Source organism: Pristiophorus japonicus, chromosome 10 (genome assembly GCF_044704955.1).
Source record: "Pristiophorus japonicus isolate sPriJap1 chromosome 10, sPriJap1.hap1, whole genome shotgun sequence".
NCBI classification, from domain to species: domain Eukaryota; kingdom Metazoa; phylum Chordata; class Chondrichthyes; family Pristiophoridae; genus Pristiophorus; species Pristiophorus japonicus.
In genome coordinates, this window is record NC_091986.1 from 123236441 (window position 1) to 123255596 (window position 19156).

Genomic DNA, 19156 nt, shown 5'->3' on the forward strand with positions numbered 1-19156 from the left:
TCTGGATTCTGTCAGTTTACAGAAGTGTGCTTGTAATTTACTTTGGATTTGTAACTGTTAATCAAAACAGAGAAGCTCTCAAAGTCACTCTGTCGGCTGGCTGAATGCACCACCAACAAAAATTGCAGCTTTGTTTTATCCGCTTAATCCCATCTTTGCCGCATTGTGATCTTTCCAGGGAGCTCACAGCATATCCAGCCTTAAGATGGCAGAATCTTCAGGTGACCTTGTCCCTTTATTATAAACAGCACTGGCTGCAGTGCCACAGGAGTCCACAGTGTGGAGCTACAGACAATACACTATGATTAATATTTTAATTACTTATGTGGAAGTACAGCACATGAGTGTCATAGGAAAGCTCCTTCTGCTATTGCAGCCAATGGTATAGTGACATGAAGGATGGGCTAATACGTTGAAAACTTTAAAATGAAATTGCATAAAATAGATATGCCGCTTTCAGCTCACCTTGGACTTTTGGACTGTTTGGTGTAACTGAGTGATGTTTCTGAAGTATTAATGCATTATTCTACAGTTATTTTATATCCCAGTCATTTCTGACAAGTAATTGAAAAAAAAGTGAGTTTATACATGATGAACTAAAAGCTTTTAATTAATTCTACCGTAAAGAAACTCTTGCAGAAAGGGCATGTAAATGACAAATGAATTTCAATATAGCTAAGTGTGAGGTGGTGCATTTTGGTAGGAGGAATAAAGAGGCTACCTACTCTTTGGAAAATAAGAGTCTAAATGGAGTCGAGTTGCAAAGGGATCCAGAGTTATAGATTCACAAATCATTAAAAGCAGCAGTGCGGGTTAAAAAAGCCATAAAATGCAAATGCACTGGGGGACTAGAATTCAAAAGCAGAGAAGTTATGTTAAACTTGTAAAGAACCTTGTCTGATTGTCTCATGATTTGAGATGGTGGAGTGGCAATATAACATTACTGTATATATGCTTTTAAGTGATTGCTGTTGTCCTCGCTGTTGTAAAAGTTGTTGTAGTAGTAAAATTTTCCCCATGGACAAAACGGCCATGCTCAAAGAAGTTTGTGGCCTGTTCAGTACAATATAATTTAGAGAGATCATTGATTGTAGGTGATTCCCACTCATCCTACATTAACTGTTATTTTGCTTCAACAACACCTGGATATTAATGGACTGAAAGTAATTTTGTTATACAATTGGCATTTTGCTTGGGCCACTGCTGGCTTCATGAAGGCCTTGAATGTTTTGAATGCCTGCCACCTAGTACAAAAGCTACATCCACTACTACTTTTGCTTCCTTTCCATAAAGGAAGTCATAAAAGTGTTTCCTTTCACAAAATCGGGTTTTGTCAATTGTTTAAATGTTCGTGGACTGAAAACTGATTAATGAGGGACTGATGTTTAGAAAAATATCTGAGGGTAGAAATTCACCTCCCCTGGAAACAGGCCACACCTACCGTTTTCCCTGTGTTTTCACCGCTGGAGTGGATGGGGTGGCCACTTGTGCGAAATTCAGCTCTTTGTCTTTTTTTCCAAGCTGAGTGGAAGTCGGTCGTAATCAGGGCGAAAGTGGGGCGGAGGGCAGAAGATCAGTCATAAGAGGGGCGGGTGGAGTGTCAACCTCTGTCACTCATCATCACGCTGCTGACATCATCACGCTGGCGGGTCACCATGTCTCTCCTATTCACTTAAAGGGGAGAGCTGCTGCGAGCTGTGCGATTATTTTAGTTAGGTCCACTAGGCCACCAGGGCGGGTTTCAGCCGGGCCATAGGCCTGGCACCCAAGAGGGGTGTTGGCGGCCCAGCCGAACCCGGGGTCATAATTGTCAGGCCAACATGGCAGTCGCCGACAAAAAAAATAAGATGGCGGCCGCGGCACTATGCCCTCCCCTTTAATGGAGGCAGCACCGCCATTTTGCAGACACTGCAAACACAGTGCACCGACAGAAAAAACTGTTGGGGGCACCGAGCGGTGGCCGCAAGATTTTTTACATGAATTTTGCTTGCAGGTTGGGAGATTGGCAGTGCACGCTTTGATGATGCGCTTAGGAGGGTTCGTCAGCAGCGTGGCGGAAGTGGGGACTGCCAGAAAAATCACCGAGGAGAATTTTGCGAGTGGCGGCAATTCGACAAAATATCAGCGGCCATTCGACACCGCTGCTTGGCCGCCGCTTTTCGGCGGTAACAGGCCTTATCGGGAGGCTGAATTTCAGCCCCAGGTAGCATAAAATGTAATGGGCTGGATCTTTTTGTAGAAATAACGGTGAGGCTAACTGTGCTCACCATTATTAAATGTAAATCAGTCAGCAACTTCCAGGGACCGTATATGAGCAGTTAAATGCGACAATCAGGAAGTTACTGCCCAAGATGCTCTGCTCCTCCAAAATCTGTGCTATACCAGTATCTCACTGAGAGACTCATCATTGAAATATATGAAATGCCATGAAGCTGCTGTACTTAGCGGATATATATATATATATACTAAACTCGTTAGAAAAAGTTCGGGCTTGTCCATTCCAGTGCAAATACATTTTTTATGGTTTTATTTACTGCCAAACAAGCTCTCTGGCACTGAAAATTAACTTTTTCAAGTATGGTTACCCATTCCTTCAGATTTTAATTATTGCTGGAGATTTAAGAAAATATGGGGCTGAAATTTACACCTTTTTGCGCCCCATTAGCCCCTCTGGGAGGGGCTAATGGGGTGCAAAGTCCTTTTCGCAAAGCGACAGTAGTGTCCCAGGCTAAATTGACCCAGAGATTTTGGGGACAATTTGCTGGTAGCGCGCACCCAATGGTTAGCGCTCCGGGACGACGAGCAACAGGCGATGATGTTGTCGCTGTGCGCGCCAACCCGTTTGCGGACTGCGGGGGAAATTGCCCTGTGAACAGTGAGGCTGACATGGCCGATGTCAACACCCCGGGGCGCCGCATGAAGGGGAAGCCGTGTGCATGCTGGGCTGTCATGTTATGTTGTCGGCCGACTCTTCGGTTAGCCCGACAATGGCGACCCTCACCTCCACTAGGCCGCCGTTATGCAGCCCGGCACTCCCTTTTGGGTGCCAGGCTGCTGGCCCGGTCGAGCGCGTTCTTGGTGCACAGACGCTCTTCCCTTTAACTGAAGGGGTGGGGTGAGTTTCTGTGGAGCTTCCACATAGCTGACCTCTTCAGCGTGGCGCTAAAGCCCCAGGAGTGCTCCTCCAACGAGTAAAACCCAATTGCACACCGGGGGTGGGACTTACAGCACGGGCGGTAAAAGTGCCCAAACGACCCCTATATTTTTTAAATGAAACAGTTTATTTTATTTTTTCTTTCTGTCCCTCATCTCATTCTCTCTCTTAATCCCAACTTTCTCTTATTTAGCTTTCTGTACATGTGTTAACAGTTTTTTTAACTGTCACTATTTTAATTGACACTTCCTGGTTCTGCGAATGATTCATTAATTTGCTTGCTCTGTTCATAACAGGCCCCAGATCCCTTGAAGAGGGTGCTGCGTTGAAATGGCTCACTAATTACAATAAGTTCCAGTGTAAAATCCCATAGAAAGTCTGTGGGTAAGCGTTATCAACAGCTGACAGCATTCGTTCACCGCTGAGAGCAAAATCCGGTCCAATGTTCTGATAACCTTCACAGCAATGGTACGGACTGTCCCTCTGGTGGAACTTGTCTGGAGAATGGGCTAGATGATATCACGTAACTGTGTGACAAACTTGTGATGCATAACTAACCTTTGAACAATCCTAGGGATGTGCATCTAGCACTAAAGACTTTGCTCTTTGGATGATGCTGAGTGAACACCAGATGCCTGAAGTGCAAACACATTTGCCTTTGTTGCCTGCAGCTGAATTCCTGCTCTGTAATGTACTTGCTTCATGGTTCTTTGCATAAGAGTTCATCGTAACACATTGCTGTTAAGAACTAGTTGGTTTATTAACAAAAGTTTAACAACCATACTACAGGTACAGCGTCCGGGACCGAGGCCGTTCCAGATTCCACGTTTTTCCGAACTTTGGAACATCTTTCTGATGTCCTGAATCCAGAAAAATCCAAGCCCAGGTTCGGGTATTTCCAGATTTCGGAACGTCAGAAGGGGGAAGGGGGCGATGCTCGCCGAGGAGCTGTTCGGGTTGCCGGCCCCGTCAGTAAGAAAGCCAGGAACCTGCTATGTTCAAATAAGTTACTTCTACAATATGACTCATGTAAACATTTGTGCTAGCTTGTGACGTCTCATCGTACAGGGTCGGCTGTGTGTTACAGTAAGCCAATGTATCGTGCAGCCTCCAACGGGTTGCATACACGTCTAGAAGTCTGTCTAAGGCTGAGAGAGCCTATAGTATGGTCGAGAAAGAGGCATTAGCACGTGTATATGGGGTTAAGAAAATGCACCAATACCTATTTGAACTTCGGTTTGAGCTTGAAACTGACCACAAGTCGCTCATTTCGCTGTTTTCAGAAAGCAAAGGTATAAATACCAACGCTTCGTCCCGCATCCAAAGATGGGCACGAACATTATCTGCTATGACTAGGTTATCCGCCACAGACCAGGCACTGAAAACTGTGCCGATGCTCTCAGCTGGCTACCATTACCTACCACTGGGTTTGAAATGGCACAGCCCGCAGATTTGTTACTGGTCATGGATGCTTTAGGGAGCGAGGGGTCACCCGTCACAGCTCGCCAGATCAGTACTTGGACCAGCCAGGATTCTGTGCGATCATGAGTAAAGAGTTGTGTCCTAAATGGGAACTGATCAGCGGTTCCCGGGGAACTGCAAGATGAAATTAAGCCATTTCATCGACGCACAGATGAAATGTCCATCCAATCGGATTGATGGGAAATTGTGTTAGGGAAATTGATGGGATTGAAGGCCGATAAATCCCCGGGGCCTGATAGTCAGCATCCCACAGTACTTAATGAAGTGGCCCTAGAAATAGTGGATGCATTGGTGATCATCCTCCAAATGTCAATTGTCTCTGGATCAGTTCCTCTGGACTGGAGGGCAGCTAAAGTAACACCACTTTTTAAAAAGGGAGAGAGAGAGAAAGCGGGTAATTATAGACCAGTTAGCCTGACATCAGTGGTGGGGAAAATGTTGGAATCAATTATTAAGGATGAAATAGCAGCGCATTTGGAAAGTAGTGACAGGATCGGTCCAAGTCAGCATGGATTTATAAAAGGGAAATCATGCTTGACAAATCTTATAGAATTTTTTGAGGATGTAATTAGTAGAGTGGACAAGGGAGAACCAGTGGATGTGGTGTATTTGGACTTTCAAAAGACTTTTGTCAAGGTCCCACACAAGAGATTGGTGTGCAAAATCAAAGCACATGGTACTGGGGGTAATATACTGATGTGGATAGAGAACTGGTTGGCAGATAGGAAGCAGAGAGTCGGGATAATCGGGTCCTTTTCAGAATGGCAGGTAGTGACTAGTGGGGTGCCGCATGGCTCAGTGCTGGGACTCCAGCTCTTTACAATACACATCAATGATTTGGATGAAGGAATTGAGTGTAATATCTCCAAGTTTGCAGATGACACTAAACTGGGTGGTGGTGTGAGCTGTGAGGGGGATGCTGAGAGGCTGCAGGGTGACTTGGGCAGGTTAGGTGAGTGGGCAAATGCATGGCAGATGCAGTATAATGTGGATAAATGTGAGGTTATCCACTTTGGGGGCAAAAACGTGAAGACAGAATATTATCTGAATGGTGGCAGATTCGGAAAAGGGGAGGTGCAACGAGGCCTGGGTGTCATGGTTCATCAGTCATTGAAAGTTGGCATGCAGGTACAGCAGGTGGTGAAGAAGACAAATGGTATGTTGGCCTTCATAGCTAGGGGATTTGAGTATAGGAGCAGGGAGGTCTTACTGCAGTTGTACAGTGCCTTGGTGAGGCCTCACCTGGAATATTGTGTTCAGTTTTGGTCTCCTAATATGAGGAAGGACGTTCTTGCTATTGAGGGAGTGCAGCGAAGGTTCACCAGACTGATTCCCGGGATGGATGGACTGACATATGAGGAGAGACTGGATCAAGTGGGCCTTTATACATTGGAGTTTAGCAGGATGAGAGGGGATCTCAAAGAAACATACAAGATTCTGACGGGACGGGACAGGTTAGATACGGGTAGATTGTTCCCGATGTTGGGGAAGTCCAGAACCAGGGGACACAGATTTAGGATAAGGGGGAGGCCATTTAGGACTGAGATGAGGAGAAACTTCTTCACTCAGAGAGTTGTTAACCTGTGGAATTCCCTGCCGCAGAGAGTTGTTGATGCCAGTTCATTGGATATATTCAAGAGGGACTAAGATATGACCCTTACGGCAAAGGGGATCAAGGGGTATGGAGAGAATGCAGGAAAGTGGTACTGACGGAATGATCAGCCATGATCTAATTGAATGGTGGTGCAGTCTCGAAGGGCCGAATGGCCTACTCCTGCACCCATTTTCTATGTTTCTATGTCTCTTATGGGGTAATCGCGTGGTTTTGCAAAAAAAAGGCAGGGAAATGTTTTTACGCGACCTACACAGTACCCATCCAAGCATTATCATGATGAAGGCAATTACCAGGTCACATGTTTGGTGCCCCGGCATTGTCTCAGACTTGGAGTCATGCGTGCATCAGTGCAACACTTGCTCGCAACTGAGCAATACACCAAGGGAGGCTCCAGTGAGTCTGTGGGCCCTCCAAAATGTGGTCCAGGATCCACGTAGATTTTGCCGGTCCCTTTCCAGGAAAGATGTTTTTAGTAGTTGTGGATGTTTACTCCAAATGGATTGAATGCATAACCATGTCATCCAGCACATCCACAGCCAATAGTAAAAGCCTCTGGGCCATGTTCGCCACCCATGGCTTGCCCGACGTCCTTGTCAGTGAGAATGGACCGTGTTTCAACAGCTCGGAATTCAACGAGTTTATGAGCCGCAATGGCATCAAGCATGTCCGGTCGTCCCCCAGCAGAATTGTTAATGAAGTGAGCCCTCAAAACGAAGCTCTCCCTAGTCCACGCGGATCTTAATGATCACGTGGAAACCCGACAACACCGGCAGAACATGTACCACGAACGCGCGGCTGTTTAATGTGACATTGATGTTACATAACATAGAAACATAGAAAATAGGTGCAGGATTAGGCCATTTGGCCCTTCGAGCCTGCACCACCATTCAATAAGATCATGGCTGATCATTCTCTCAGTACCCCTTTCCTGCTTTCTCTCCGTACCCCTTGATCCCCTTAGCCGTAAGGGCCAGACCGAACTCCCTTTTGAATATATCCAATGAACTGGCATCAACAACTCTTTGCGGCAGGGAATTCCACAGGTTAACAACTCTCTGAGTGAAGAAGTTTCTCCTCATCTCAGTCCTAAATGGCCTAGCCCTTATCCTAAGACTGTGTCCCCTGGTTCTGGACTTTCCCAACATCGGGAACAATCTACCCGCATCTAACCTGTCCAGTTCCGTCAGAATTTTATATTTTTCTATGAGATTCCCTCTCATCCTTCTAAACTCCAGTGAATACAGGTCCAGTCGATCCAGTCTCTCCTCATATGTCAGTCCAGCTATCCCAGGAATCAGTCTGCTGCAGCTTCGCTGCACTCCCTCAATAGCAAGAACGTCCTTCCTCAGATTAGGAGACCAAAACTGTATACAATATTCCAGGTGTGACCTCACCAAGGCCCTGTACAACTGCAGTAAGACCTCCCTGCTCCTTTACGCAAAACCCCTAGCTATGAATGCCAACATACAATTTGCCTTCTTCACCGCCTGCTGTACCTGCATGCCAACTTTCAATGACTGATGTACCATGACACCCAGGTCTCGTTGCGCCTCCCCTTTTCCTAATCTGTCGCCATTCAGATAATCTGCCTTCATGATTTTGCCACCAAAGTGGATAAACTCACATTTATCCACATTATACTTCATCTGCCATGTACTTCTTTTGCCCACTCACCTAACCTGTCCAAGTCACCCTGCAGCCTTTTAGCATCCTCCTCACAGCTCACACCGCCTCCCAGCTTAGTGTCATCTGCAAACTTGGAGATATTACACTCAATTCCCTCATCTAAATCATTAATGTATATTGTAAAGAGCTGGGGTCCCAGCACTGAGCCATGCGGCACCCCACTAGTCACTGCCTGCCATTCTGAAAAGGACACATTTCTCCCGAATCTCTGCTTCCTGTCTGCCAACCAGTTCTCTATCCACGTCAGTACATTACCCCCAATACCATGTGCTTTAATTCTGCACACCAATCTCTTATGTAGGACCTTGACAAAAGCCTTTTGAAAGTCCAAATACACCACATCCACTGGTTCTCCCTTGTCCACTCTACCAGTTACATTCTCAAAAAATTCTATAAGATTTGTCAAGCAGGATTTCCCTTTCATAAATCCATGCCTACTTGGACCGATCCCGTCACTGCTTTCCAAATGTGCTACTGTTTCATCTTTAATAATTGATTCCAACATTTTCTCCACTACTGATATCAGGCTAACCGGTCTATAATTATCCGTTTTCTCTCTCCCTCCTTTCTTAAAAAGTGGTGTTACATTAGCTACCCTCCAGTCCATAGGAACTGATCCAGATTCGATAGGCTGTTGGAAAATGATCACCGATGCATCCACTATTTCCAGGGCTACTTCCTTAAGTACTCTGGGATGCAGACTACCAGGCCCCGGGGATTTATCAGCCTTCAATCCCATCAATTTCCCTAACACAATTTCTCGCCTAATAAGGATTTCCTTCAGTTCCTCCTTCTCACTAGACCCTCGGTCCCCTAGTATTTCTGGAAGGTTTTTCGTGTTTTCAATTGTGGAGACAGAACCAAAGTATTTTTTTTAACTGGTCCACCATTTCTTTGTTCCCCATGATCAATTCACCTGAATCTGACTGCAAGGGACCTACATTTCTTTTCAATAATCTTTTTCTCTTCACATATCTATAAAAGCTTTTGCAGTCAGTTTTTATGTTGCCAGCAAGCTTCCTCTCATACTCTATTTTCCCCTTCCTAATTAAACCCTTTCTGCTCCTCTGCTATATTGCAAATTTCTCCCAGTCCTCAGGCTTGCTGCTTTTTCTGGCCAATTTCTATGCCTCTTCCTTGGATTTAACACTATCCTTAATTTCCCTTGTTAGCCACGGTTGAGCCACCTTTCCCATTTTGTTTTTACTCCAGACAGGGATGTACAATTGTTGAAGTTCATCCATGTGATCTTTAAATGTTTGCCATTGCCTATCCACCGTCAACCCTTTAAGTATCACTCGCCAGTCTATTCCAGCCAATTCTTGTCTCTTCCCTTCGAAGTTACCTTTCCTTAAGTTCAGGATCCTAGTCTCTGAATTAACTGCGTCACTCTCCACCTTAATAAAGAATTCTACCGTATTATGGTCACTCTTCCCCAAGGGTGTCGTACAACAAGATTGTTAATTAGTCCTTTCTCATTACACATCATCCAGACTAGGATGGCCAGCTCTCTAGTTGGTTCCTCGACATATTGGTCCAGGAAACCATCCCATGTACACTCCAGGAAATCCTTCTCCACCAGTTTGGTTAGCCCAATCAATCTGTAGATTAAAGTCGTCCAGGATAACTGCTGTACCTTTATTGCACGCATAGATAATTTCTTGTTTGATGCTGTCCCCAACCTCACTACTGCTGTTTGGTGGTCTGTACACAACTCCCACTAGTGTTTTCTGCCCTTTGGTATTCCATGGCTTCATCCATACCGATTCCACATCATCCAAACTAATGTCCTTCCTTACTATTGCATTAAGTTCCTCTTTAACCAGCAACATCACCCCACCTCCTTTTCCTTTCTGTCTGTCCTTCCTGAATGCTGAATACCCCTGAATGATGAGTTCCCGGCCTTGGTCACCCTGGAGCCATGTCTCCGTGGTTCCAATTACATCATATCCGTTAACTGCTAACTGCGCAGTTAATTCGTCCACCTCATTACGAATACTCCTCGCATTGAGGCACAGAGCTTTCAGGCTTGTCTTTTTAACACACTTTGCCCCTTTAGAATTTTGCTGTAATGTGGCCCTTTTTTGCTTTTTGCCTTGGGTTTCTCTGCCCTCCACTTTTACTTTTCTTTCTATTTTTTGCTTCTGCCCCCATTCTACTTCCCTCTGTTTCCCTGTTTAGGTTCCCATCCCCCTGCCATATTAGTTTAACCATTCCCCAACAGCACTAGCAAACACACCCCTAGGACATTGGTTCTGGTCCTGCCCAGGTGCAGACCGTCCGGTTTGCACTGGTCCCACCTCCCCTAGAATCGGTTTCAATGTCCTAGGAATTTGAATCCCTCCCATCTACACCACTCCTCAAGCCGCGTATTCATCTGAGCTATCCTGCAATTCCTACTCTGACTAGCACGTGGCACTGGTAGCAATCCTGAGATTACTACTTTTGAGGTCCTACTTTTTAATTTAACTCCTAGCTCCCTAGATTTGTCTTCGTCTTGTAGGACCTCATCCCGTTTTTTACCAATATTGTTGTTACCTATATGTACCTTGACAACTGGCTGTTCACCCTCCCTCTTCAAAATGTCCTGCACCCGCTCCGAGACATGCTTGACCCTTGCACCAGGGAGGCAACGTACCATCCTGGAGTCTTAGTTGCGGCCGCAGAAACGTCTATCTATTCCCCTGACAATTGAATCCCCTATCACTAAAGCTCTCCCACTCTTTTTCCTGCCATAAGAACATAAGAAATAGGAACAGGAGTAGGCCATATGGCCTCTCGAGCCTGCGCCGCCATTCAATAAGATCATGGCTGATCTGATCATGGACTCAGCTCCTCTTCCCTGCCCGCTCCCCATAACCCCTTATCTCCTTATCGATTAAGAAACCGTCTATTTCTGACTTAAATTTATTCAATGTCCCAGCTTCTATAGCTCTCTGAGGCAGTGATTTCCACAGATTCACAACCCTCTGAAAGAAGAAATTTCTCCTCATCTCTGTTTTAAATGGGCGGCCCCTTATTCTAAGATCGTGCTGCATAGTTCAAGTCTCCCCCATCAGTGGAAACATCCTCTCTGCATCCATCCCGTAAAGCCCCCCTCATAATCTTATACGTCTCGATAAGATCACCTCTCATTCTTCTGAATTCCAATGAGTAGAGGCCCAACCTACTCAACCTTTCCTCATAAGTCAACCCCCTCATCCCCGGAATCAATCTAGTGAACCTTCTCTGAACTGCTTCCAAAGCAAGTAAATCCTTTCTTAAATATAGAAACCAAAACTGCACGCAGTATCCCAGGTGTGGCCTCACCAATACCTTATCTAGCTGTAGTAAGACTTCGCTGCTTTTATACTCCATCCCCTTTGCAATAAAGGCCAAGATACCATTGGCCTTCCTGATCACTTGCTGTACCTGCATACTTTTCCTTTTGTGTTTCATGTACAAGTACCCCCAGGTCCCGCTGTACTGCGGCACTTTGCAATCATTATCCATTTAAATAATAACTTGTTCTTTGATGTTGACGACCCTGTGTTTGTCCTGAATTACGGTCATGGACGTAAGTGGGATGCTGGCACTGTTTTGGCCAAGGAAAGGAATAGGGTGTTTATAATCAATCTGTTAAATGGCCAAACATGCACAAAGCATTTAGATCAGACCAAATTGTGATTTATTGACAACCAGGAATGACTTGAAGAGGACATCACCATCAACGATCCAGCAACACACACCCAACCAAAAATCGACTTCGCTGTCAATCACGAGGATAAACCCACTGTTCCTGATAGTCCAGTCAGACCAGCAGTGGTGCAGTGCAGCAATGGTCTGGCCAACTCACACAAGCTAGCGTTTGAACTTAGACAATCAACCAGAGAGCGAAGGGCTCCGGACCACCTCAACTTGTAAATAACTTGTACCGAAGACTTTGGGGGGGTAGTGATGTTATGTATGTAACTATGCAATACTTGACTGTTGGAGTCTTAATGGTCACCTGCACACACATGCAGCGGCAGTATAAAAGGTTGGCTGCCATGTTGTTTAGGCACTCTGGAGTTGTAATAAAGAAGACTAAGGTCAAACTAAGTTTAGCTCACAGTGCTCAGCCTCCTGGAGTTTTTCTATACACAACTGTATTGGCCTGTACAGCCACCTTTATCTCTCCTCCAACAAGCTTCAACTGGGATGTGTGCAAGGCTGCTTTAAATATCTGTACTGAAAGCGAGTCATTGATGTGATACACCTGTGGGTGGCGGACTGCGAGATCCTGCAAATGTCTGCTGCAGATCCCTGGAAGGAGCCTGAGGTGAAGTAGTTGAGGGCAGTGGCAAATTTGATAGCCACTGGTAAGGCAGGTCCACCAGGTCCTCGGGGCAGCAGGTCTTGTTCCCACAAGCTACAAATGTCTGCGACGACCCGACACAGTAGCCTGAATCTCCAGAAGCACTGCTTTGCAGTCATGTCCAGGCAGCTCATCCTCTGCCTGTGTAGCATCAGTTCATTGAGGAGAAGTCAGCTGCTGGTGCTGCTGCTGCTGGTGTGGCTGGTATTGTTGGTGCTGGGGTTCATTTTGATCTGATTCTGAGGTCCAAGGTGAGACAGCATAAGCGTCACCCATGCTGATGTAATAGATGGCATGTAAAGTGGCGATCAGAGGCACAATCCTCCAATGTAGTGAGGGTGACCAGTGATATGGTGATACTGGCTTCCGAGGTTGCAGAAATGACCGACAAACTCCTGACTGCTAAATCTCTGCACAAAATGGTGTCAGCAACAGCCTTTCCCTGAGGCAATGAAGCAGGTGTAAGCTGTGAGTATTTATTTGCTTTTTCCAGCTATCACTTAATGAACTTTCACAATGGCCACTGAGATTCCACCTTCCCTTCACAGGCAAGATTCTCGGGCTGCGTGAATCCTGTGCGCAACCAGTTAAAGTCCAAACCTGATGTTAAAAAGACAGTTAAGGTTCTCAAAACCAGCAGTTAAATATCTTAATGAGGACGCCCGCCTCTCCTGAGCTGGTCCATGGCTCACCTTGAAGTAGCCCGAGTTAAAGGCAGATTCTTTACGTGCATGGAATTAGTGTATGATAACATTCTCTAAGAAACTACTTTGATATTTTTTTCAGGATTAAGATTTCTATGGCCTTTAACTTCTTTCTCACTCATCGTTAAAGTTAGGATCTAGGGAAGATCATAAGTACCAAAATTGGCTAAATCAGAAAGTCGCACAATAACTTCAAACATGTATTTGTAAATCATTTGTTCAGTTAATAATGCAATGCATGAACTGGAATAAGCTATTAACCTTTCACACAGTGCGTGGAAAACTAATTTGAAAAAGAATCCTGTGAGGAAGGTGAGACTGCAATATATAGAAAGGTTAAATATATTTATTTGTGAAAATAAGCTATACCACTGTAGGATATTGTTTGATATCACTCTCCCAATTATTAAAGGCGGTTTAAAAAATAAACTGCTACCTGAGTTGCAGTATCAGATAGACTGTGAGTTGTTGGGGACTGGACCACAGGATAAGTCTGCAACCAGAAGGGGAAAGGAAAAAGATGCCACAGTTTTCTTTGTTAATGATGCGCTATTCTATTATTATTCATTCATGTGTTTAATAGCTAATGCACAAAATAACTCATTGCGATATTGTGAGACACACACAACTGCACAACATGGCTCCCAGGTAGAACTGAGCAGAGCAAATGGCTTTATTGTTATTACATCAGTAGTCCACTAGATGGATCTACAACACTTCTCCCTCCTTTTTGAAGAAGTTAATCATTACAAATAATTATTGCACATGACTTGGCATGGTATACACAACTCATAAAATACATTTTTCAAATGGAACCCATTTTATATTTCCAAATTCTACTGTAGAACTCTAACACAAAAAAATATGAACTTATTTTCCATGTTTACAGGTTAGACTTAACCACTTGTTTTGTTTTAAAGAGAATGTCATTTTTCTTGAACAGAACTTTCCGATCTTTGTGTAGGACTTTGACTCATTCTAGGTTAAGCCTGAGGAGAGTTTTTCTTCAAGGGCAGATCTTGATCTACATTTGGACTCTCTACACATTCAGACTTGTCTGCCTGACTTGGACTCTGACTTAAATTCTGACTTTCTCTTGGTCTGTTTTCTGGTCCATCTGATGTAGGATTTGTTCATGGTACTCTATATGTAACAAAACAATCTGACTCATCAGAATGAAATGAATCATCCGACTTTTCAACTCTTTCCTATCGATAGGTGAGATATGTGGTGTCTGCCGATTTTTAATTCTAGCAGTGCCAGTCGGTTTACTCTGCTGTCGGCATGCCTTCGCAAGGTGCCAAATTTTCTTGCAGTAGAAATACACTGCCTTCATATATGGACAGCTTTGAGTGATATGTTGTCCCAGGCACCGATAGCATGACTTTGCTAGGTGCTGAGGCCTTGGGGCCCATCTGCTTTTTACTTTTAGCATGCAGCCGATTCACGTCAGTTGTCTAATGACTGGAAATGGCACTAAATTCTCGGGATTATTGCTCGGCCATATGCATCGTCATAGCTATCTGACAAACTAAATCAAACTAAATCAGAGAGACAGACTATTATCTGAATGGTGACAGATTAGGAAAAGGGGAGGTGCAACGAGACCTGGGTGTCATGGTACATCAGTCATTGAAGGTTGGCATGCAGGTACAGCAGGCGGTTAAGAAAGCAAATGGCATGTTGGCCTTCATAGCGAGGGGATTTGAGTACAGGGGCAGGGAGGTGTTGCTACAGTTGTACAGGGCCTTGGTGAGGCCACACCTGGAGTATTGTGTACAGTTTTGTTCTCCTAACCTGAGGAAGGACATTCTTGCTATTGAGGGAGTGCAGCGAAGGTTCACCAGACTGATTCCCGGGATGGCGGGACTGACATATCAAGAAAGACTGGATCAACTGGAGTTCAGAAGAATGAGAGGGGATCTCATCGAAATGTTTAAAATTCTGACGGGTTTAGACAGGTTAGACGCAGGAAGAATGTTCCCAATGTTGGGAAAGTCCAGAACCAGGGGTCACAGTCTAAGGATAATGGGTAAGCCATTTAGGACCGAGATGTGAAGTAATTTCTTCTCCCAGAAGGTTGTGAATCTGTGAAATTCTCTGCCCAAGGAAGCAGTTGAGGCTAGCTCATTGAATGTATTCAAATCACAGATAGATAGATTTTTAACCAATAATGGAATTAAGGGTTCTGGGGAGCGGGCGGGTAAGTGGAGCTGAGTCCACGGCCAGATCAGTCATGATCTTTTTGAATGGCGGAGCAGGCTCGAGGGGCTAGATGGCCTACTCCTGTTCCTAATTCTTATGTTCTTATGTTCTTATGAGGAAAAACTTCTTCACCCAGAAAGTGGTGAACCTGTGGAATTCTCTACCACAGAAAGTTGTTGAGGCCAATTCATTAAATACATTCAAAAAGGGGTTAGATGTAGTCCTTACTACTAGGGAGATCAAGGGGTATGGCGAGTAAGCAGGAATGGGGTACTGAAGTTGCATGTTCAGCCATGAACTCATTGAATGGCGGTGCAGGCTCGAAGGACCGAATAGCCAACTCCTGCACCTATTTTCTATGTTTTTCTATGTTTCTAAAAGTCAAGTTAGGGGTTGTCAACAATATACTTCTGATTCATTCATTTTTCTACCCAAAAACAAAGCGGTCACGCAAAGCTCGGTTCTGAAAGTTTACAAATTGACAGTGAATGGATTGCTTTTTTAAAGCTACAATATACTCAATGATTTTAATGTTGAAGGATAATTTAATTGATTGCATGTTGCAAAACAATAACTTTCAGCAGTTTCCAGGGGCTCAGGACTCTAGTATTGTTCTAACTTAGTTGGAATCTCATTCAGTGTCATGTCCTTCAGCTTGACAGGAACAAGAACATTTTTCAGGGTTTCATACACCTCGAGACCTGCTTCGGTCAAGAAAATAACTAGTTTATCCAAGTCTGCCCAAGGCATATTACACTAGTTTAAAAGCACGACTATTCAAGAATCAGTGTGCATTGACTAACAGTTGCATAATACAAACTTAAACGTACAACTAATAATGTCTATTTCATTACATGCATGTTAGCTAGTGGGAATCTAAAATGGAGAATTCTCAGGATTCTTACACGGCATATTGATGAGGGTGTTAGCGCGTGCATAATAAATGGCTGATGGATGTTCGCAGAGCAGCCAGATCATGATGTCATTCAGCATGCAATGCTGATTTGACAATGCTAATTTGACGTCACGCTGCCATTTTGACGCACAGTGCTCCAGCAAACGTCCTCTCTTGACCTCGCTCAGCTGAACACGCATTCAGAAGCATGAAGGGCACCCTTACCAGTTTTACTTAAAAGGATCATCAACTAATTCCAGGTTAGTTGCTGGCTGTTTTCTTCTGGATGTTGGTGCACATTTACAAGTGTTTGGTGCTTTCAACAGTTGTTTAAAAAAAAATTATGTCTCTCAAGTATACAGGGAGTGGTGTGGCAGGTACTGAAGGACTTTTTTCCTGACTTTAATGCTTCTGCACAAACCACTTGCTGCCAGATATTGGTGCAAATGGAGTTGGCCACCACTTCCATACTGGGAAGGATGGGCGGCTCCAAGCTCTGCGCAAAGCCCTGTGCAAAGTTGGGTCTGGACTTGTCCATGTTCCTTAACATTGCATTCAGTCTTTCTGGCAGGCCTACCAATGCACCAAGCATTTCATTGTGTACACCCATTAATCGTCTTCTGTAGCTTGCCCAGTCGAAGTGCTCATCTGAGTCCTCTAGCAGAATTTGTGTGCCACTTAGCACTCCGGTGAGCTGGCATCCACGATATCCTTTGTCGCTGCCCTGGCTGCAGGATGCTCCTGTGCAGTGTCTCTCCAAGTGCAGATCCCAGCCAGGTTTCAGTCCTTGGATATCAGAAAGGAGAAAGGCACAAAGGTAAGGTCGAGGTGAGCAGAGGGGGGAAAGCAAGAGGTGCATGCTTATACCATTATGCATCTTGTAAATCAGAAGAAAGTGTGGGGTAAGGGGAAAGTGGGATGTGAGAAAGAGGATTAGGTATGAGAATACCGTCATCTTCTATGGTTTCTACCCTGCCATAGGCCACGGCCTCAACAATGCCATTTGAATAATGGCCACAACAGTCTTCTCCAAGGGAGTTAGGATATGCAGGTGCACCTGTCCCTTGCCGGTCAACTCCTGCTGCCTCCAGCTGTGTACCACTTTATCCTGAAAGCGAGAAGGAAGTGTGTCAGTGAGTGTTGTGTAATATGTTTGGCTGATGTGGCTGTCATGGTTTGTGGTCCCAGGGGTCAGGTTCCTAATTAAGCGGTTCGAATCGCTCCCACTCCCTTGGGTTCTAGACTGGGTTTATTTGGGGGATGTGACAAAGTGCAAAAGACAACTGATTTGATGCAAAAGAACTTTGACTTTATTACAGACAAGAAAATAAAATGTCAAACTTATAATCACTCTCATAAAGAACAATACGTTAAACATTCAAAAGGGGTTACAGTAAAATTTACACCTCCCACCTCCCAATACCTAATCCTAGCTAAGTTAGACTCCAGGAAAGGCAGGGACTATGCTTACCAATCCTTTCTGGTCAGTTAGCGGTAGTTCGCGATTTTGGGGTTCGTTGAATTCTGTAGGTTTTGCTTGCCGTACCCTGAACTTTGGAGAAGACCTCTTACTGTGCAATCTTCAGTTGGGTTGAGTTCGCTGATGCGGTAAGGCGCGTTTTGGATCGATGGGGTAAGTACCCGGTTTTCTTCATTAGAAATAGGTTCAAAGTCTCTTTCAGTAATGTTTTCACCTGCTGGTAGGCAGGTCTTAGATTGTAGAATGGAAACTTTCGATTCTTCGGTTTCTTTCTGTTGGAGTTTTGTGTCGAGTTTGGTCGATTGCGGTGGTTTTTTGTTGGTACCACGTTGGCTGTGATCGGTTGCTGCCGCGATGGTGATGTTCTTCCTTCCTTCAGGACTTCGAGGCTGGAGAAGTTAGTTTATAATTGTTGTGTTGGTTTCTCTCCCTTCTTGATGACATCAGCGTGGTCTCGGTTGTATGGTAAAGTGTGTCATACCCTCTGTTAAAACAGGGGGCCAGTTATACGGTTTGAGTTGTTTTAATCTTCGCGACATATCAGTCCAGATTTCTTTGTTTAAATTTGGCGGGCCTGACTTTTCTTTGTAATATTTTGGCTGGCTCGTTAAAAATTAATATGACTTGGGTGGGTTGCATTTCTAAATCTATTTCCTGATGGAAATATTAGCATGCTAATCGCAATGTTCTTTTGTGCTTGGTTTTTCGCATACAGGCTGTAGTGGGCCCTTTGTTCTTATTCATGTTGAAGATGGCTTTTCTCAGTTTGGTTTGATGGCTGGCCATCTCTGAGTTATTGTTGAAATGTAAATGTCTCTTGTGGAGAAGGGTTTTCGAATGTCCATTCCTCCAGACAAGTTAACTTAGTCCCAACACCCAGACAGTTCCAATAATCAAGTGGGCTTCTTTAGTTCCCTAGGCCCGCCCACAGGTTTGAATTTGTCTTGTAAAAGTCCAAAATTCGATTAAAGTTCGTAGTTTCTTCCGTAAGCATGTTAAGATTTCAAAGGATTTGCAGGATCTTGCGGAGACATCGTTGGTGGTATTTCTCCAGCGATTTGAGGTGTCTACTGTGTATGGTCTACGTCTCTGAGCCATACAGGAGGGCGGGTATCACTACAGCCCTGTAGACCATGAGTTTGGTGATAGATTTGAGGGCCTAATCTTTGAACACTCTCGTCCTCAGGTGGCCGAAGGCTGCGCTGCCACACTGGAGGCGGTATTGAACCTCGTCATCGATGTCTGCCCTTGCTCCCAAAGTATGGAAATTGGTCCACATTGTCCAGGGCCGTGCCGTGGATCTTGATGACTGGGGAGCAGTGCTGTGTGGCGGGGTCAGGTTGGTGTCTTATGGATGTTTAGTGTAAGGCCCATGCTTTCGTATGTCTCAATGAAGATGTTGACTATGACTTGGAGTTCAGTCTCTGATTGTGCGCAGATGCAAGCATCGTCCACATACTGTAGTTCAACAACAGAGGTTGGGACGGTCTTGGATCTGGCTTGGAGACGACGAAGATTGAAAAGGTTCCCATTGGTTTTGTAGTTTAGTTTCACTCCAGCAGGGAACTAGGTGAGTGTGAGGTGGAGCATTGCAGTGAA